The sequence below is a fragment of the Tenebrio molitor genome, chromosome 1 (assembly GCF_963966145.1).
Source record: "Tenebrio molitor chromosome 1, icTenMoli1.1, whole genome shotgun sequence".
NCBI classification, from domain to species: Eukaryota; Metazoa; Arthropoda; class Insecta; order Coleoptera; family Tenebrionidae; genus Tenebrio; species Tenebrio molitor.
The window spans coordinates 39,619,818-39,639,202 of record NC_091046.1 but is presented as its reverse complement, the minus strand read 5'-3'; positions in this window follow the sequence as shown (position 1 = coordinate 39,639,202).

The following is a 19,385-nucleotide window of genomic DNA, read 5'->3' as shown; positions in this document are numbered from 1 at the left end:
TTTTTTCAGATTTGGAAAGATCATCAAATTCTAACCTATGCTCACGTACCTTATACAGTGTGGAAATTACTTATGGAATATATTCAGTAATGTCAAAACTAATGACATTTGCTGAAAACGCTGAAACAGGTCAATTTTTGTTTTTAATAATGCTTATTTTAAGTTACTTCACTTGTTCATGACGTCATCCATTTTTGAGCTAAGACGTCATCACCAATTTTTTTAAATGACAACCCCCACTTTTTTCTTCTCTTTCTGATAGACCTTCCTACTACCTAAACGATGAATGAAAAAAATTGGTACCTTATATAACAATTTTTTGAGAAAATAACAAATTTTATTTCAAAATTTAATTTAAGTTTTAATGTACTTTTTTTTCTATGTGGTTATTTAAAATTGAGGGTTTACTTTAATAGACCAAACAATTTAGAAGATTTGTGACAGAGAATTCGCGCTGAAATTGAACAAATCAGCCCTGACATTATTGAGCGCGGTGTACAGTGCCAAAAGTTGGCGGGGGATATTTTCAACATTTGCGTTACATTTTATTGTTAACCTTAGATGTTTATTTGTTTCTGTTTAAGGTCAATTAAAATTTTTACATTAAAAATTAAATAACATTTTTGAAGTAAAATTTGTCATTTTCTCAAAAAAATTGTTATCTAAGGTACCAATTTTTTTCATTAATCGTTTAGGTAGTAGTAAGGTCTATCAGAAAAGGAAGAAAAAAGTCAGTGTTGTCATTTAAAAAAAAATGGTGATGACGTCATAGCTCAAAAATGGATGATGTCATGAACAACTGAAGCAACTTAAAATAAGCACCATGAGAAATTAAAATCGACCTGTTTCAGCGTTTTTGAAAAATGTCATTAGTTTTGAAATTACTGAATTTATTCCATAAGTGGTTTCCACACTGTATGATCTTAGGAGTCTTAGGACTGACTGAAACCAAAGAAGCTTCTTTCAACAACACCTAAACAAAAATCAAATGATCAAAGTAATTATTGAAATAATTGCTATTTTCTTCTTGGTAATACGATAACCACTCAGAGCCAACATTTTAGAAGTAGCCCTCATTTAGTTCTGGATTATTTCTTCCAATTCCTTTAATGTAACTGACCAATTGAAGTAGACCTTGCGTTTGATATAAACTTGTAAAAAATCTAATGGGGTGGATCTCCATAATTTTCCTGCTACCAGTCCGCGTTTCTAAATTAATTAATACACTTTTCATGCAGTTTTTGTATAACTTTAATGATGGTGTGGTTGCGGTGGTCTTGCTTTCTCCAGCAGAATAATTTTGCACAATTATGGAACAAATGAAAATTTTACATCTAAATATAAAAACCATCTCGTTTAATTTTACGAAACAGATATTTTCGTGATTACAAAACCTCAAAACTAAAAAACAACGAAGCAATTTTAGAAATGAAATACCGTCAGTAAGGACTTAAGACATGCATTTGTACATAGCTTATTTTAACAAATTGTTGAAAATCTCTCAACGCTGGCGCTGCAAAAGTAAAAAAGAAAGAAGTTTCTCATCTTCTCAAGACAGGAAAAGTGTAGTGTAGCCCTAGTAAGTAAAAATTTTAGTACGTGTATATTGAACCTAAAAAAAGAAGAACTTTGGAGTTTTGACTGCCAAGATCTATAAGGATTCCAAAATGTCAGGTTCACACGGACTAAGTGCGACTTATTGAAGAATTGCAGAAAATGATAGTTGGGGTGTTAGTGCTACAAATTGAAAGAAATAAAACTGACGCACACAAAACCAAAATAATAGATACTATTTCGTGCACTCTACTACGTTACTGTGTTCTTTCAATTTTTAATGTTTTTTCAAAAAATGTACAAATTATTTTATTATTATTTATTATATCACTAAGAGTAGAAGTGAGTCTTTTTGTGCTAAGCCCAGAGATTGAAGACCGTGAGAAAGTCGACGCCGGCAACTGGGGCAAACAGAAAAAGACCTTCTACTGTAGTCTGTGATATGTAACAAATTCTTTTGCAATGTTTGCTACCAGAACGTCACAAATGAGCAAATTTGGGAGACTTTTGTGAGTACTCCAGTATTGTTTGGAGCAAAAAAAGTGAAGTTTTTATTTTGTAGCTATTAATATAACGAGAAGATGATGGGATTTATAATATGCGAGGACGTTGCCAGGTGACGAGGCGATTAGCCGAGTGGCCGAGCTCCGAGCGTTGTTTAAATCCCATAGGTAATATTCGAGTTATGTTTCAAGCTTTATCGTATCATTGTATCTAACGTATTATGAGCGCGTAACTAATGTATTATATGACTAACTAACGTATTATAAGTAACTAAGGAAGCTGAGTTATTCGACTATTATGGTCTTCGTAATTATCAATAAATGTGTAACATAAAGTGATCATAATCGTTAATGATACGATAAAATATTTTATTAGTAAATTATAATAAGTTTAATATTAATTTTTAACAAGGTCTTCATTTATTATTTTATTCACAAAATTAACAAGATGTCTAATTTTAAAAATGAGCAAATGAATTTATTCCGTAATAATGAGTTTTATTTCCGGTGCTCAACGTCATTTCAACGTCAAGGTCTTTCTTTCTGTTATTGACCAATTAGTTGTGGAGACTAAATTATTTGCAAGTCTTTGTATACTTGAAACATCGGATGACAAACAACTTTACGATCCTATAAGTTGTATCTGTAAAGTTGTGAATATGTTGCATCAAAAGATTGTAAAATCAAGTTCAATGGAAATTTTCCCTTTATTCGTACTCGTCCTCCGACCCACCTTACAAAGAGAAATTTTAATGCTGCAAAGAAGGAAAAAGTTCTCCATGCAATACAAAAGCTCGGTAAGGACTAAACGTATTGACATAATTACACACCTAACACAATAGAGTGACGTTATAAACGACTACTCAAAAATAAAAATAACATCTTAAATTAAACTTTCCACAAATTATTTGTTTGACAGTCTTGTATTTGCTTTTGAAACAAGTTTATGCAATCGGATTCATACCTTATTATGTCATGTCTAGTAATAAGTCAACTGGTTTAGTTTGCAGCATCACACCGTACATTGTAGTCGTCAGCGACGTCATTCAGCAAGTTGATGTCTAAAACTGCACTATATGAAATTGGATATTGATAGTCACGTCGCAAGCGATAAACCTATTTATAACCGACAGAGCAATTGCTTTTACAAACTAGTTGATTTCAATAAAATACGTCTGATCGTAAAATGGAATAATAAACAGTCCGTGTTTTATTCTAGTTCTATAGTTTGATGCACCCCGTACTCCACATTTTAGAGGTTAATAAAACTTCAACCCGTTTCCTTTTAGGCCAGAACTTCATCATTTACGTTCCCAACTCTGCTAGTTTATCAAAAGTTGAAACTTTCGGTCCCTTAGAACACATAAAATACTTACACACGTGTTACCGAGGAGTATAAATAATAATTATTTTAATTAGAAAGTTCACCGTGTTCGCTGTTAGTCAGAATTATTACATTTTTCTCAAAAAAATTTAATTGCACAAACTTATCACGTCTGTTGGTGTAAAATATGTAGTGCCCTAACTGTAATTTACGCCGACGTAGTTTAACCGTGTACTTTCATCAAGTTTAGTTTTACGACGCGCTTGCACAAATTATAAGATTTTTACATCTTTAGTTCTTGTTAACAGGTAAATGAGAGTCTAGGGTAAATGCAACGCCGCAGCTTTAACGATAATTTCTTACGAACAACCAAAATTGGATAAAACGAGGAATTTGTAACGTCAACCATTTAAATATTCATTTGAAACGGTTTTTAATTCGTCGAGATGTTAAATAATTCGTAAAGTTTCTAAGAGCTTTTCAAGGTTTCGGCATTATTACAAACAACGCCAGCGACCGTTTTTTCACAAGTTAGCAACAGGGCACTTTTCAAACTGAGTACGGGTAAATTTCGTCTGATGAATATAAAAACTTTTTGAAAAATTCACGAAACAGCTCAATTTTTTATTTATGGTGATCTTAAAATAGAGTTATGGGGTTATTAAAATGGCCAGAATGTTACGTGACACTATAAGTACGTCGCAATTCACATTTTTAAATAGAACGCCATGTTTCTGATTCATGCATGACTATAATAACATTTTTTGTAAAATTTATTACTTTATTACCTGAGAAAAGTAAACAAAAATATACCGTACAATTTAAGACATGCTAGTAGATTTCTGAATGATAATAACTATCGTTTTTTCTATAATCTATATTCTATAAATAATGGCTTGACGTTAAGACAACAACAAATTTTGGTATTCGCAACTTCATCTAAATAATTTCTAAACGCAATAGTAGATTATCGCCCAGTTGCGACCTCGCCTTCGTCTCGGTCTTCAATGTCTGGGCTTAGCACAAAAAGACTCACTTCTACTCTTGCTGATATAATCTACTATTGCTATTCTGTTATTCAAACTTCTTAAATATATAGCTTAAGGAGACTAAATTCGAAGAAGAATTAGGTACTGCCCTTACAAGGAACATTACGTTACTGTACCGCAACAGCCTAAGCAGATGTTTTATATTTTGTAGCAGGTCAGGTCAGGTCAGGTCAGGTCAGGTCAGGTCAGGTCAGATAGTACATACAATCTACAAACCCTCAGAAAAACTAGCTGCTGATATTTTTGTTTTTTCTGAATAAATTTTTGTATTCTAAATAATACGCAATATGTAGTCTCGCCTTCGTCTCAGCCATCAATGTCTGGGCTCAGCACAAAAAGACTCACTTCTACTCTTGATTCTACTAAAAGAAAAGAGAAAAAATTCCAATTGCAAAATTTTCCTTTGTTAAGACTCTACAGGAGAATGTACATGAAAAATATTTTTTTTAATCTTAACCATACATACTTTCTTTTACAAAGTATTTTTTGTAATTTTTATTTTTTATTATCTACCTGTTACTTTTATTAAATCGCTCCTTTACTAGGTTTTTTTGTTGCAAATTCTTTTTTTTTTTCTTTTTTTACTTTTTCGGTACCGCCTGCAGACTTCAAAGTTGGCGACTTCAGTTGCATCTTGTATGATTTATTTCGTTGAAATCCGTGTCCAACTCCTCGAGACCCACTTTATGCACATGATAAATTTGTCCGATCTGAACCTGAAACATCTACTTCAACGACAACCCTTTTCAACCCCGACCACTTTGATTTCCAATACGAGCAGATCGTGATCACCCTGTATCGATCTACGTATACCTACACATGATATATTCCAGAGTGTATACATTCGCAAATGCATGCTCTCACGCACACACGAAAATAGAAACGGATTGGCGTTGACAAATGTAACCGCAACTACCCTCATATTTCCTTCTATTTCAGCCATACCGCAAAATGTGCACGGTTTACTAATAAATCAAACACGATTTGCTACATCCGCAGGACGGTGTAAGTTTGTTGAGTGCCATCACGCCTCCACCGGGATATGACACACTGAAGTTTCTCTGTTATAATTATTTTAATTGATTTCGGGTCCTGCGTAAGATTGCTCTTGCAACATCCTGACGGTAGCTCACGTAATGCCGTCGGTTGTGCGGAAAACCTCCTCCTCTTCCTCCACCGCCGGTTGTGTCTTGTATAAGCTTTTCTAGCAGACTTGAGGCAGCCATTAAACCAGCGGAAATAATTGGCAAAGCTAATTAACCAACCGAGGTGAAGAGTCGAATTCGATCGGTGAAGAACACATTTCAGAAAGACGAAATCGCGTGGTACTCATGGGCGGTCCCAGGGTACGTGACCACGCTCTTGATTACATTTTTCTGTATGACATGTCGGGTGCAGCAGACGAGGGACTCCAGATCTGCACAATATCATGACTGGTCGGAATTTGTCGGTTCGAGAAAATATGACCAGCACATTTTCGAAACGTGCACAAAGTAAAAAAAATTAACGAAGTAAACAAAAACACAACATGTTTTCAATTAAAACATTAATAACTCATTATTTTCTTAATTTGTACGTTTCAGGGCAGGTTGTCTTTTTGCATTTTATGGAGGGTAAAAATATTTAAAAGAACAACATTACTCAGCTAATTTTATACTTCTACATAGTGTTTCAATTTAAAAAAAATAAATAGAAAAAAAGAGTTACCGTATATTTAAGAAACGAATCATGGAACCACGAATTTATGTTCTCATAATTACAAGGATGGTCAATATTTACTTCAACAGGTGTTGTCCAATAAATGTTTCTTAGATTTTATCTCAGAAGTGTGAGGTACAGATTTCTACAACTAATTTTATTAGATGGATCTATTGCAGTAAAAATTCTAAAAAGGACAAAACCGGTATAATTTGATGTTTTATGTTTAAGTGTTATTTTTTTATCGGGAATAAAGTTATTTTACTGAAATGATTGCATATTAGATTTGGGAGGTGAATTTATGGAGCTCGCTCTTGCTTTTGGAGTGTGTAATAAAGCCTTTTCAAATGGCAAATAAAGTTTTATGATCTTTCGATAAAATTATAGTAGGAGAAGCAGTTCTTGAAGTTTAATTTCTGATTATTTTAGAGGTGGAACTTTAGTAGTCAGAACATTAACACAGGTCTACTAAAAAAAGAAGTTTATAAATATGAGATTTTCGTATTTGAAAAATCCAAAGAGTGTTTTGTAAAGTAGTGACAATAATGAAAACAAAGAAGGAGTTACATGATTAGGGAATAAATCTCATTTTTGTCTAGAATTTGTTGACAAGTTCGTTGGAGTGGTTGGATGAGAGAAATTGGTACCAATCAAGCTTCCAAAATGAAACTGTTGTGTATGCAAGAGGACCGGAGAGGTGTAATATGGCAAGAAAAATTTGATAGCGTCATAATAAAACAGCATAAGGCAGAGAAGTAAGAATAAAATAAAACAAGCGACACATACGTCACATTATTTGAGGGTAGGGAATCAACATTGCAGGAATAAAAAAAGTGACAAAGGGTATAAACTAGTGGGGCCAAATAAAAAGTAACGAGAAAATTCTTTCGAACAACCTAAACGAAATTGAAAGACCACGAAGGGAAAGTGGAACGTAAAAAATAAATAATAATTAGAGAGAGAAAATCGCAACAAAGCGGCAATAGAAAAATCTCGGGATGTATTAGATCGTACTAAAAAAGCGGAAGCGTCGAAACGTAAAAGAAATTACTGTGGATTTTTTCACGTTTTATGTTCACCTTGAGTGGTAATACACACGAAAGAAAAAATTGTTGTACGAATAAAAGCTCGCCGATTAAGTCATTTCTATGTCCAATAATTGGTGTAATGCTAAACTTGTGATTTATGTGTAGTTGTGATCGTTATCTTTTCCGCTACATGTAATCAACATTATGTTGTTTGTTTTTTCGTCGTAATGCTGCAGAAGGGTTTATTTATCGCCGCGATGGGTACAAAGGATGGCCAACGAAAAGCTGACTTCTGTTCGGGCGTTTAATTAAAATGGCAACTTTACAAGATTGATCCCTTGAATTTTACAGTTTGACATTTTCGATGATGTTTTACTTATCAAGTCGGAGGAAATTGTCCAATTTATCACGGCAACTGCACCTCCGAAAACAATAAAAACCGTCTAAGCAGATAAAAGATACTTGCAAAGCTCTTTCTGTAATTTTATTGCTTTATTATCGCCAGGTCTTATCGGCCATAATTCGCTGGTAATTTCGTTTTATTTTTATTTTTATTAATCACTCCGGAGTGATTTATAAAAATAAAACGTAATTACCAGTGGGAGAATGTCGTTTTATTTATGGCATTCCATACGAGCTTTTATATTTTAAATAACGACGTTATTTCGAATTTTAATGTTTGTATTAACTTCATTACTTCTAATATTTTATGCAAAATGCACTCCATAAAATGCAGGAATTTCAAATGCAAATTTGCGTTGTGAAATTCGCAAGGATAATAATTGTAAGTTCTATTGTTTTAAGGTAATTCCTTTGAGGCGACGCCGCCTATTCTCCTTTAAATTTAAAGAGTGGAAATGAACTGAAATAAATTTCAGGCTTTGCACGCCTTTCCATGTTCTGAGCTTTTGTTTGAGGCAATTAATCTTTTTATGAGATTTAAGTTAATGTATATTTTTTAATTTAAAAAAAGCGCCTTGCGCTACATTTCTCAACAACAGAATGGATGAAACAGGTGATCGCTGCGCCCCCAAAAACAATTTTTCAAATGTTGCTACATTTCACGTGTGCTGCGACCGTTATATTTCCGCTAACTTAATTAAAAACGTTATCGATAATTTGCATGGCTAGACAATTTTTATTTGCACAAATAAAACCGATCCCTGTCGGTAATCCGATTTCCATGAAAAACAAACACAGATTATAATTTGTGTTTGTTACACAAAATGTAATTAATTTTTTTCCACAGTTTCATAAATTGTCGGCAGGCTGCGAGATTATCCCCGATCCATTTCTTCAAGGATCGCAATTAGTCCGTTTTTTAAAAATTATTTTGCCGTTTATCCTTCAACAAAGAAAAATTTCAGCAGCTCACCTATTGTTTTCTTTTTACAAAGCCCCACAAAGCAAAGATCTAACAAGTGCGAGACAAAAGAAGAGAAAAAGTTTTATCTTAAACATAATACACTGATTGTCAAAGTAAAATAGAAAATATAATGACAGCTTGTTTGGTTTAAGCGCGTTGTTAAATCGATAGGTCGTTAAGACTCACGCTAGTGCGTTAATGTGACGCTGAAAAACTCTTTTCATATTGTCAGCGGCAATCAAATATTGGGGTGATTTAACACAAAGGGTTGGCTCGGTAAAAATACAATTTTCGTAGAAATCTAACGGATTTTTGGAGTGAAAACGTTTGTAGGCGCACTTCATACATTATTAGTCTCGGGCAGTGAATCAGTTTTCAACCGTCACTCATCACGCGTCACGTCAGACGCTCCGAGGTGAAAGCTCATTCGAGTAAGTTCGGGGGAGCCGAGTTTAGCCGAGAGAGCGAGAAACAGTCACTTCTGTCGTACGGACTTAAAGACACGCTTTTTTAAATATTTAATATTTTTTAAAATAGAACCCAATAAGTGGTGAAAGAAAGAAATAAAAAAATATAAAAAATTGTAAGCAGGTGGATCTGTGGCTTGTTGAGGAAAGCCGTGCAATTTAGAAAAACCAGGCAATAACGTTTCAGGTTCCACCTTTTGATCTAACATGATATTACAATAAAAGCCATTTTTGTTGTACAAATGCGGCCTTCAACTACATACAGACAATTTCATTCCTGGCATTTCTGTCCTTATTTGTAAATATTGTGAGCAACAATACTTGCCTAACGCTGTTTTTATTCACCCTGACATATTATCGAACATGCTTTCGAAAGGTCTGATTTATGAGAAGGAGTAATTCGTATTGTTCTTATTTCTCATAAATTTGTGCGTCGGCACGAAATAGACAATTCGATAAATCCAGAGTCGCAATATTTACGGTAAATTTATTGCGCACCGTCCACAAAGGGTATGTATCATATCGTGACTAAACAATTAACTCACGCTCAGACCCATTGCTACCACATACATTTATCGTGGATAGCGACTTCTTGGGCAACAAAGACCCGGGATGATGCTTTTGTGCATACACGTCGTCAGGCCTGTTTCTAACAAAATATTCATCGTGATGATCGCTCTCTACTGACGATTACAAAGAGACTTGTCCGTTCTTCTGCAGAAATGTCCAAGCTTTAAAAGGAAACTTTTTGTTCGGGTTCGTGTTATTCAGTTTAAATTTAAATTAAACGTAGGCAAGTATAATGCAGCAAGAAATAATGATGCGTCATTTTGAAAAGAACTGTCTCTTGTGAACTACTTTTCCACAATGAACGTTGAGTAATGCAACAATTTTGACCGTCACATGTTTGTTTTTAATTAGATATAATGTTGTCAAATTGTTGATACTTTTTATTTTTAAATTAACAAACACAAAATTGTGTCTTCACTTTTGTTATTACCATTGTAATTATATTAGTATTTGTATAATTTTAGCGAATATATCATGACGTTTCTTATATTCGCTTTGAGCCAAAACGGTGCAAGAAGAAATGATGTGTTCAATGTTCATTGTCTTTTCAGATATTATGTTTCTTCATTTACAATTTTCTTCTTCGGCCACTTTTATTATTAATTTTCTCTCTAATAACTTCCCCCTCGATACTTTCGCGTATTCTCTATTCATTCTTAGTTTGCTTCTTTTCTCATCCTTCCCACCAACAGCGGTTCTAACTTTAACTTCCTTCATTATGATTAACCTCCATCATTTACAGTGGTTCTAAATAAGGCCTTCAATTAATTTTCATTTAAAAGTTGTTGACTGCATGATCATTCTTCAGCTTTATTTAACCTAACTTAAGCTGTAGTGCTCAGAATATTCCTGATCATTAATCAAAAATAATTTTAAGAAAATTTAAACGCTATTCATCTAAATTCCTTCGTTTGCTTAATTAGTAATGCTCATGTCATTTGATAACATAAACCTAGTCTTTATATTATGTATATTAATAGGGGAACTTATCATCATCATTATCATTATCATTCATCCCCATCAAGAAGTGTTTTATTTAATTCTGATGATAACAATAACAATATGTTAATTTTCTCTCCTTTTTCTTTTATATATACTTATTATACATATTACTAATACCTATTATATGCTTTTTCACTGCTTCTCTATTTTAGTTATCATCCTGTTTATTTATTTCTGTCAAATCTTGTACGAGTATCTAGGTAAATACTCGTATACTCCGTTTCCCAGTTCGATGCCGGTAAGTCGTAAAACCGGACGGGTTGTTATAAATCAATAATAATCACCGCTTAACACACGCACATGCAAATTTCTTTTGTCGGGAAGATGCTTGCGCTCGGCTCACATTAACAAATGGACCATTCATTCTGAAAGCTCTGTGCGGGCGTAAGAGTGAGAAACATGATGTTTGGAAGATGCCAGGTAAGGGATAGTACTTTAAAACAACAAATCCAAAAAGTTGAATTGTAACATTTTAATAGCAGTAGAATGGCCTAGGGTGCTTTAATTAATTATTCGTTAAATGTTTTGGACACACTGGAATCTGTCAGCGTTTCGGTCGTTTTATGGCTTAGCGGCATCGAGCTCAGAAACAGAGTATACATATGTATAGTACTGAGCAAACTTCTGTGTCCACTTCTCTTCTACTCTACCGATATAAATGTCTTCAGATTTAATTTTTACTTTTGTGTAGTATGTAATTGCAGTCTCCTGCAAGTTATAAATATTATGATCAAACTATAATAATTATAAGTTATTTTTAGATTCGAATGACTAAAATGATTATTTTTTTATCACGCAATACAGTTATAAAATTCTTCTAAATTTTTTTAGGTTTAATTTTATCTCTACTTTACTTAACAGTGGTACTTATTTATTCTTGAATCCAGCAGCATTCTATAAATTGGCAATAAAAGATAATTAAGTCATCATAAACATTAATGCCCGCATGTTTCTTGTAGTTTTTCTTTCTGTGACTGTTATTATCTATTTATTAGCATATTAATAGTTTTTTTCCTATTTGTACTTCAGACTTACTCATTTCCTGCTGACATCTTCACACTTTGCCTTCAATTCTGAAGATGAGAACACAAGATTTTAAAAAGTAGCCTTCTTTGGTATAAGTTATGTTGCCGCAAGGTGTTTGTCGGCGACAAAATGTTTACCACACAATCCGCATCATGCGTAAATTACGAGTTTCGTCTATTCTTCTGTAGGAAGCAGTAAAGGCATAAAAATCCGGCAAATATGTAGTTACGTCCTGCTACAGCACCGGATGCCCAACCGTTGCCGCAGAATAACGAGTTTCTAACGATTATTACTCGCTCGATTTTCGCCCTAAAGGCCCTACACCATACAGGTCAGTTGCAGCAAAGGCCGAAGAACAAATATGAAATTTATCGGCACCAAGTGGTGGAGCCATTACAACCGTACATGTTTAATTGATTATCTAAGTTTACAGTTTGCTAAGTGCCGTGTCCTCGTCGTACGGATTCCTCTAGGTCTTATTTTCTCACAAGTTGCATAGATAAGTGATGATTTTCACTGGATGTATACAGATGGTGTACGCCAATCGCGGATCTCATCAGCAAACGTAATTTCACTAAGAGCAGCAAAAACTCACTGTTTCCGTTCCACTAACACAAAGGAATTGACAGGTTTAACGCCCATTCTACAAATAAACGCTTCCAAAGTCATTTACCCATGAATAAATAATGTTCCGGGTTGGCACAAGAAGAACAGGCCTAAGGGCAGCTAATACTCAAGGTCGGTGTGAGATTCGTTGCAGATTTTCGTCCCGTCTAAATGATAGATTGTTCAATTTGCAGAAATATTTCTTACTCTCAACAGTGATTTTAAAATTCGATAAATTCCCAAATACGACACAAATTTAACAGATAACACTGTAGGCACTTTTTTAACCAAAATTTTTTATCTAAAATTTGTGAAATTATTTTCTTATTTAAAATTTCTTGAAACGAAGAGGTAGATAATATTACAATAATTACGTATTATTAGCTAAGTTTCATACTCTACAAGTCTAAATGAAGAGTTAATAATTTTGTTCTAATAAACAAGTAAGACAGATGAGTATGGGGGTGAAAATTTGTCATTACCATTGGACCAATAAAGGATCCGCTTGAACATTAAACGGCTTTTTTAAGTTCTTTAACGACTTTTCCGTCAATGTCTAAACGAGGGTCAAGTAATTTGTCCTATAAAGTTCGGACTCTTGCAAAAAAGTGAAGTACGTCTCACTGCACTTTGTAAAAATCCCAAGAGTTTACTTTGCCATTGGAATTTTTTTGAATCGACAAATCCAAGTCTGCGAAAATATTTGACCTAAAAGGTGATCGTCGACCCCTGAAATTTATATATCATGTTTTTACAGCAAACAAAAGCAAACACCTTCTTAGGCTGAACAAATTTTAAGCCGCAGTTTCATACTTTGATATCGATTGGAAGTTGAAAGAGTGTAGCTGAAAGCGGTGAAAACAAAAAGTATTTAGCAACAGTACTATTTTCTGAAGAAGTTGCAAATAAGAACTTCTTGGCAACTTTAAAAGAGTCAAAAAAAAGAGTGAATAGACCAAGTCTTTCAGACTCTCTGATTGAAAATGGAAGAGAATATTTGTGTGTATTAATGCACGCATTCATTCATTCTCTAATAATATACCTTACCTCGAACCATTTTTAATCTCGCGCATCAATTTATTTGCCGCACACTGTACTAATAGGTATTTAAAAAACTCTTAGCGTTTAATAGAAGATAAATGATGGCGTGTACCCACGATTATAAATCAAACGCCTAATAATTGTTCACAATTTGTGTTGTTGTTGGTGTTCAAAAATAAATACGGTTACCTACATCTGGCCGTGTCTTTGAATGGCCGTAATTAACAGAATGGCCCAACTACGATTTAAATTAATTGCACACTATACATATACGCATAACCATTTCTTGCAGCGGCAATTAAGTGGAATATTACATCGCCTTATTACTTCCTGATAAGGCTGAACATTAATACGGATTAATATTCGACGTACCCACTGTTTCTGAACTGAGACCACATGGTGGCCAACCGTTAGATTAATCTCTGCCGGCGTTCCGTCATCGTAATTCGCAAAACTATCTTCTTGTGTTGTTAGGAAGACGAAATAGAATTTCAACTTTTTTTTTTCACTTAATTATGAAAATTTATTTTTTTCTTACACATCAGCATGCTCTTAATTAAAAGTTCTACGATGTCAGATTAGTACAAAGCAACAAAATTTTCTCTTTTTGCTTTTTATAAATTGTTAAATTTCAATTAAACGCAATAATTGATAAAAATAGACTATCTGTTCCCCACGGTGGAAATCTTCATTTGTAAAATACCCCCTTTAAGAGTGTGTTTTCTTTCTCAAAATTACTGAAACCATTTTTTACCCAAATATTCAGTTTTGCTACTTTTCTGCGTTAAGACACACTCCTTGTAAAAAGAAAGATGAAATGTAAATAAAGTTTCTGATTTGGCTAATACGAGGGAATTTCAATAAAGACTGGGGTTAAGCTCACAAAAACTTTATTTATTAATAATTTAAATTAATGCTTTTGTCACGTTCTATATAATCCCTCCGAAGTACAACTACCGTATCTCATGTATCAACAAAGAAAAATGTCGATTGCTTATTTGGTGCATAATAAGAAAATGAACGTTCATATAATCGATAGCAACAGCGTGATGAAGAAATGTCTAATACAACAGTCAAAGTGATGTCTAATGTCTACTAAGATGCCGCCGGCCATCGCAGATGATAATCGCAATAATTGTCTTGTCACCACAAATTATGTAAATAAGTAATTGTATTGCAAATAGTAAATTTCTCGTTTTCTTGGCAAGCTGATGAAACTACTATAAAAAATTATTAATAAATGTATACAGGTTGTTTTTGAAAGTTGTGCAGAAATTTTAACCACGAGCAACTGGCCTCATATAGAACTCGGAAAAAAGATTTAAAAAATTCTGTCAAAACTAAAATGACATTTATTTTTTGAGCTACAATTTTTTTAATTGCTTTTAGTTTTCTACGTTCTTCCACAATCTCGTAGGTAACATTTCGGCACATTTTAAAAATACACCCTTGTATATCATGTTTTATAAAACGTACACCAATGTTTTAGAGCATATTTCCTATAGGTTACTTCACATTGGCGTACATTTTATAAAACATGATATACAAGGGTGTATTTTTAAAATGTACCGAAATTTTACCTGCGAGATTGTAGGACAACGTAGAAAACAAAAAGCAATAAAAAAAATTGTAGCTCAAAAAATAAATGTCATTTTATTTTTTGACAGAATTTTTTAAATATTTTTTCCGAGTTCCACATGAAGCCAGTAGCTCGTGATTAAAATTTCTGCACGACTTTCAAAAACACCCTATATATTTAAAAAAAGTAGATACAAAGAAAATACGTAATTTTTCCAATGATGTCTTTTGCTTTGTAGTTCGTGCCGTCGCCTAAAATATGTGATGTGCACCTCGGCCAAAAAGTGCCTTTTGTCCTCGCCTGTTTTTAAATCAAGTCTCGGCTGCGCCCAGGCTTAGACGAAAAAGATGCACTTTTTGGTCTTGATACACAAATAACTATTATGTTATCTTATCATCAAAACGCATATTCAAATGTTAAAAAATACATAATAGTGAATATCTATGTCTGTATCAATCAATAGAATCAAACAAAATATTCTACTAATTTGTGAATAATCAAAAGAAATATTGAATTAAAATTATTGTCGTACATTTTTTCCAATATTGATATTACATAATCCATAAAAACTAAATTAATGTTTTTTTCTCTTTTAAAATGTTAACATTTACTAATCCATTATTGGATGTTATTACCATCAGGTTTTTTATAGATTTACAAAAACAATTTTTTTTCGAAATTTTACGCCAATAATTTTTAATCCGGTTAATCTTATTTTTCAGTATTTTTATTTACGCCATAAAAATTAATAAATTAACAAGTACAACATGTGTATATTGTTTGGGGCCTAATGGGGGCCTGAAACATATTGTACCAATAATTCCAATTTGTGAATGGGCAAGCATTGATATAAAAAATTTCTCGTCCTGCTGAAGGATACATTTTGAAAGGATTGCGTCCTAAATTTACAGTTAGTTTCATTTTATACAAACATATCGATTATTTTCTTTTACTTAAAAAAATAAGAACATATGAGAAGATGTAATTAATTCTTATTTATGCTTTTTTTTTAAATTGTCAGACACGAACAGTAATAGTGGAATGAATTTGTTACTTAAAATTCCTAAACCTTTTTAACATTTAATTGTTTTAGTGAAATCTTCTTGTCCACATTCATTGTTTTGACTGACTCTTGATGTCTTGATTAAGCTGTAATTGTTATAACCGATTTAGGAAATTGTTCCGAAAGCTGACCACATCGAATTTAAATAAAATTAAAGATTTGTTGAAGGTTTCCCATCAAATGTTGGCGTATGAGAACCGCACTCTAAAAGCCATACCCGTCCGGTATCGTCTGTTATTACATCTATTAGAACTATGGCATTAGTGTCAGAATTTCGAGTTGAATATCCGCATATCATCACATAAAATTAAAGAGTGGGGTCTTACAAGTAATTTGGCACTCAGCGATAGCGTTATTTCAAATAACTAATTTGAATAATACGATGCTTCTGGCATACCTTCCTAATAATATCGTTGTAATGTGAGATAGAGTCACACTGCTGCCAGATTACGATCTACAAAATTACACGTTATAACTCTATTGTATTAGGACTCACGGAATCTACTGTTAGTTTTAAATTGAACATTACCTCCTTAATTTGATCCAACGAGATTTTGGATATGTGGAGCTGGGAGCGCACAATTTTCAATTTAGCCCCGCCATAACCAGAACGTAAACTTGTGCAAGACGTGGGTTCAAATCAACCTTCAGCAAGGATTGCTGTCAAATTGTTTTTATTTATGACTTGCGTAGACTTCTTTTTTAGGAAAAAAAAACGCGTCTCCGGACGAATCTCCGTCGCAGGAGTGGATTAGTCTGTTGTTGCAGCAAACATTGAGAGGTTTTAAAAAAGGGTAACGGAAACACGGTAGCTGGGGATTTGCTGGAGAAGCTACGCTGAAGGGCGATTTCTATTTTTGCTTTTATGAAACAATGAACAAGGAATGCAGTCTTGCATAAAGGAGTTGACGCAAAATGCATTGTAGTGGCTGAAACAGATGTCGGGATTTGAGGACAAGGTACACGAGCTTCATCGAGTGCTGTTCTATACGTCTTCTAAGCTGGAAACGTGATCACATTAAAAGTAAAAAGTATAACAAACATAGAAATATTGATTGTTTTATTTATATTGGGAAGAATTGGGAAGCTTTTCCTTAAATCTTCTGTAGTTTAAGCGTTTTTTAGTGTTTAGTTTATTTTTAAACTTACACAAATCTTTAAAAAAAAACTCAACTTCAAATAACATCTCCTCAATACGTCTCTTTTGATAATGTTGTTTATTATTTTTCAAACTGTTAATTAAGATTTTCTAAATAAGTTCAGACAGCAAAACAAGTTTTAAAAAACTGTTTCGTGCAGAACACAAACCCCTTGTTTTTAGACAACCAGTTAATCACATCTGTTAACCTTTAGAATAGTACAGTTACGCTGTGTATTGTATCCAACTACAATATAAGAAAGATTTATAATAACCCCGTACTTCTCTATTAGTAACTACACCTACAGAATCTATTTTTGGTTCTGAAATATATTTTACTAGTAGAATGACAGTCTAAAAAAATTTTTCAAATTAACTTTAATTTATATATGTAATTGGTTTCACACTAGTGCAGTTTTCCCTGAAATTATCCTTTAGCTTTTTTGAGAATTAGAATTTTTTCAAATTGGTTCGGATCTGCCTTGCATAATTCGCATTTTTACATTTCTTTATAGCACTGTCATTTTTTTTTTTGGTCGATATTCTATCATTTTTCAAAAGTTTCTTGGAAAGTCGCTCTAGTTTCTTCCTTATTGATAAGGTGTCTGGATAAGCAAATGATAAATCCATAAATTTTAGTTTCTAATTTCTAAATTCTTAATTAATTTAATTTTTTAATTTGTTTGACAAAAAACATGTGGATTTTTTTGAACGGAATTAAATTTAAATATGTATTAATTTTGATAAACGTACTCAGATTACAACACACATATGTGAATAATTATTTCCATTAGAGTACGGTAGACGTATTTTGCGAGGCGAAGCCGAGTGCCTGATTAGTTGGAGCGCTGTAAAATAACCCTACCGTACTCATTATTGAACATATTTCCTTTAACAATTTGAAAAGTGGAAGTAATAACACCTGGCTTGTGTTTATAGTTCCTTTTTCATTTATTTCATTGATATACTAAGTATATTTGTATTTTTTGAGCGACACACTGACCGCTGTAGTACCTTGAATGCGTCGTCTCGTTTGTGTAATTTGGATTTGTGTCAAATTTTAATTTAACTAGGCATCTACGTGTACAGATTAAAAAATTATCGTGTACAAATCGGAAAGTGGGCATTATAAAATTTCTACAACCATAAAGCAAGTGAATTTGGTCTAAAGTGGCTTGTTCCACGTAAAACCCCCATAATTAAATAAAATTTAAAATCTTATCTCCCTTAGCCAATCATAATGGATGTTTTCCTTGATCGCACGATAGACTTGGCATTCCTTCCAGTCGCGTAGTTTCGGTAGCACCGTCTTTGTCGTGCAGATTTTATGCGACACTTATTTTTGAACCGCCTGTATTGTTGCAATAAATCGTGCAAAGTGCGTTTTTACGAGGCGCGAAAATTCGTCGATTTTCGCCAAAATAAACTTATTGCGGTTTATCAGGGCGATCCGCAAGACATGTACAACCAGAGATAAACAACATTACGTGCAATTGCCACGTCGTTTACAAGAAAAATCGTCGTATAGGAATAAACATGCACGCCACCCCCGAACGTTTACATTTTACAGTGTCGTTTATAGTTGGGAGAAACGTCGACTTTTGACTTTTCCGGGTACTCGTTTTAATCCTAATTGTTTATTTCGGGAACGTATCGAATAAATCAGAAAGATAAATTGGATCATATCTTGTCGCATTTAATGAACGATAAATATAAACATTGACAAACGTCCAATTAAAATCCTCACAAACATATTAATCGAAATTTTGTGGAAACACCTGCACCACAATCAATTTGTAAAGGTTAATCTTTAGGCGGGAAAAATGATGTCGTTTTTATCCGTACCCAAGAAAAATAACGCGTAATTATAAGTTTAAGCGTTAGTTAGACGGTTCGGCCGCGTCCATTCATTATCTGTTCATTTCTGGAGAATAAATAACATTAATTTTTTAAATGAGCGCAAAGATCAAAAGGGATTATTTTTGTATTTACGACGGATTATTTTTTCAACTTACTCAAGACCGTTCACATTAATTTCTGTGAATCGTGACCCTGCGTTGTTTATTTTCTAGGTACTGCTTCCGTTCCTCTACTTCTAAGCCAGACAAGTTTATGCAACTGTAACTTGCGTCTAACATATTTGTGGGGGAATAAATGCAATTGAAGGTACGATTTCGGTCGTAAAGTCAATCCCCACGACATTCATTTTTTTCAACTTTAAATAGAATTTTCAGGGCCGATAACTCTAAATTTGTCTCGAAGATCTAATCAATATCAACGATATTGTTACTGAAAATTTTTTAACCAACAGATAATGTACAAATATTAACTGGTAGCGTGCTTGAGGTTATAAATTAACTGAAAAACTTCG